Genomic DNA, 3,712 nt, shown 5'->3' on the forward strand with positions numbered 1-3,712 from the left:
TTTGAAATGCCTTCTTCTTTGCTTTGGAATCCTTGTGAGTTCTTTTGTAGTCTTTGACCAAAAGAGTTGTTCTTGAACTTCTTGTCACAATGTCGTTTCCTTTCACCGTTTGCTTTTAATTCGTCGTACCCAAGCTTCAGGGACGAAGCTTCTTTGGAGGGGGAGAGGATGTGACACCCCAAAAATCCACATTCAATCCATGGATTAATTGAGTAATTAATCCTATTTTATTTGAGGAATTAATTCCTAAAATCCTGATTTTTAATACTCAAGGAATAGTATTTGACTAGTCAACCTTAAAGTTGTGCTTGTACCTTGAGCTTTGAGGGTAGTTCCCTTGTTCCTTACACTTTCTAAGGGTTAGTAAGGGTATTCTTGTCTTTTCACCAAGAGTTAGTATTGTAACCTAACCTAGAAGACTTCTTCATTTCATTCCCTACAATTCTTAGAAATTGGTTCTACATTCTCTCTAGAAAAGAAGTGTAGCTTATTCTCCAAGCCAAGTTGAGACCCTTGTCAAGATTCCAAGATTTGCTTCCAAGATTCAAACTTTCACCTATTTGGGCATCTAGGAGGGTAAGATCTAAGTTCATCTTGTGTTTTTGGTTCCATCTTAGTTGTCTTTTTCTTAAAGGTAGGATCTTTATGATCTTTTGGTTTAATCTTGAAGTGGGTTTGGAAAGTAAGCCTTGTGGAGAGCTTGTTGTGGTGTAAAGTGAAGTCTTTTGGTCTACAAGAGGTAACCCATGCTCTACAAAACCTATTTTGCTTACCTATATGTGATTTCTTGGATTCTACTTGTGTTTTGCTATGAAATGTGAGGGTTTATGCATTTGTATTGTGATATTGCATATCTAGAGCTTGTGTTTAGGGTTCCTTTGTTCCATTGCTTGGCATTTTCCATGATTCAAGTCATTTTGTTGTATTGGGTGAGATTTGGCATGTTTTGGACTTGAATTTGTGTTTGGAGAAGAAAATCCCCGAAGGGGTCTTTTTGCACATGAGTATGTACCCGCGGGCGGAACGGCGGGGAGAGCCCTTCCCGCAGGTACAGAGGCTTGTGGGTAGTGTACCCGCGGGCGGAACCACGGGTAGGGGCCTACCCGTGGGTCCACCGGCGGGGAATACAATGGTGTTGAGATGGGATTTGTTCCCCGTGATTTGTTTGACTCGGTATTTGGTCTTTTGACTTCCCGATGTTCTTTTGTGGAACTATTTGAGTGTCTTCTTGATGTTTCGTATGTCTAGAACTATATGGTAGGTATCCAAGTAGGACTTTGGTATCTTGAATCATGCTAAGTGTTCAACATTGTGTTTCGTTGGACCAAGAGGTGTCTTGTGTGTTCCTCGGAACTAACTTGAGTTTCCCCGTTGATAAGCATGCTAGTTTGTTGTCTAAATGCTAGCATGTGTGTGGTTTGTACCTTCCGTTTGGTTGATGATAACTTGTGTTATCCATCGTTGTTGTTGTTGGGTTGTGACCCGTTCCTTGATTGAGTATGTTTCATACCTTCGTTGTGATCCGTTGTTTGACTCTTGTTGAGTTGTGGTGCGTGTGTGGCTTTACCTGGATTGCACGATTAGTGGTATGGGACACTAGTCACCAAGGTATTGCAGCGGTCCTCGTGGTGGCCGTGACGTGATTATGGAGTTGTGGCCTGAGTGATTGGTCCACGTTTTTGGGGGATAACATGTGTTATCCGGGCATGTGTTGCCGTGAATTGGTGGTCTCGTTGGTGGTCGTTGGTGGGGGACGACGGTCCCGGAGGAATAAGGTTGGACTAAGAAGTACTGGGGTCCTGGAGGTAATTGTTGGAAAAAAGATACAAGGTTGGGGGTAGCCATAAAGTTGGAACAGGGCATAAGGAAGGCATACCAACTCGTGATGGGTGAAGTTGCGAGGGCTTGTAAAGCCGGCGTTGTGTGTTCTTCTCTCGTGACGTGTGTAGTCACGGAGGCATGTGTTGCCGTTGGGTGAGTCTTTATCCTTTGCGTCTGGTTAACCTTTGTGGTTTGGGATGTGTTCCCGTGTTATCTTTGAGAGTGATGAGTCCTATGTTGATTGCTGATCTTGGTTTTGACTTATATATATGTATTCCGTTTCGAAAATGGTTTTAAACCATATATCCTTCTATGTATGATATTTCACATGTATTGGTGGGTACCAGCATTATTCGCTGACCGGGCGTCGTCCCAATGTTTATCTTTGTATCTTTCAGGTGATGTTTAGACGAGCGCGATGTCTAGTGCCTGGTAGCTTAGTGCCCTCATCCCTGTTTTGTGGCCTGTGTGCCCATGTAGTTTTAGACCGATGTTTTTGGGATAGATGTATACACTTGAAGATTGTTTGCCGTAGCGTTTACCGTGTTTGGTAGACGTGACGTGACACCCCGTTCGGATTTCTTTTATCCAATTTCGTTTTATCTTCCGCTGTGCTAGTTTTGTTATTTAATCTGCATGTGTTAAGGCTTTTATATAGGTCTTGTTTGGGGGGTGTTACAATATCTATTGAGAACTCTACCATTAAGATGGTAGGTTGTGTCTATTGTTGAGCATGTTGCTTGTTGTCCTTGTTGTCTTATGTATTGTTGTTGTTGATCAGTCTTTTGTTGAGAACGTGATGTTGTGTCCTTTGATGTTTCATCTCTTGGCTTTTGAAAGAATATATACTGTATTCCTTTGTCTCAAATAGTTTCGCCTATATATATATATATATATATATATATATATATATATATATATATATATATATATATATATATATATATATATATATTATGTCACTTAACGCGTATTGGTGGGTTACCAGCATCTATCACTGACGAGTGTTATCCCTATGTTTTTCAGGTTATGATTAGCTTGGAGAGCGTGCTAGTGGATCTAGATAGCATAGTTCTTATGCCTTCCTTTTTTATTAGACTGTTGGCATGTGTGCCCTAGACTTTGACGTTGTTACGAATGTTTCTGTAGACTTAGTGTAACACCTCTAATTTTTTTTAAAAACTTTTAAAGCTTATGGAATAAAGACAAATATATTATTTATTCCCAAACATATAGTCGGGGTGCTTTGCCACATCTAAGCTAGAGAACTCAGATGCACAGGCTAAACTAACTAACAAAGCATAAACCATAATTAATTTCCAAATACAAATTGAGGCACGCAGGCCATCTCATTAAAGCTAGAACTATCTAAACTAATTCCACGAATCCAACTAGCGCGCTCCGAAGCTACTCAACTGTTCCTGAAAAACATTTGGTGTAACAACCATCAGCGAATAATGTTGGTAACCCACTCCCACGCGTTGAGTACAATATAGGTAGATATTAGAAAATTATTTTGAAACTGGAATGCATATATAACCTAAGCAACTCTAGTTCAAATCCAAGATCAACACTCGAGACGCGATAACAGACTCAACAATAATCAGCAATATTAATAATAGGACAACACGACAAATAACAATCAATATCAACAAACACTTGTCCATCTTCCAACCTTATACCAAGTTCCAACCTTGTGGCTCCCCTCCGTTCTTATATAAGTTCCAACATGTACCTCCAGGCCACCCTTATATCGCCTCCCTTATCCCTCCGGGCAACTACATGCCCCCACCAACCACCCACCCACAAACTACCTCATATCATGATAGCGCTGCAGTGCCATTCGCATGATCCATACCTCTAGTACCAATACCAAGGGGTCAGCATATAG

This window comes from Ipomoea nil, unplaced genomic scaffold (assembly GCF_001879475.1).
Source record: "Ipomoea nil cultivar Tokyo-kokei standard unplaced genomic scaffold, Asagao_1.1 scaffold1149, whole genome shotgun sequence".
NCBI classification, from domain to species: domain Eukaryota; kingdom Viridiplantae; phylum Streptophyta; class Magnoliopsida; order Solanales; family Convolvulaceae; genus Ipomoea; species Ipomoea nil.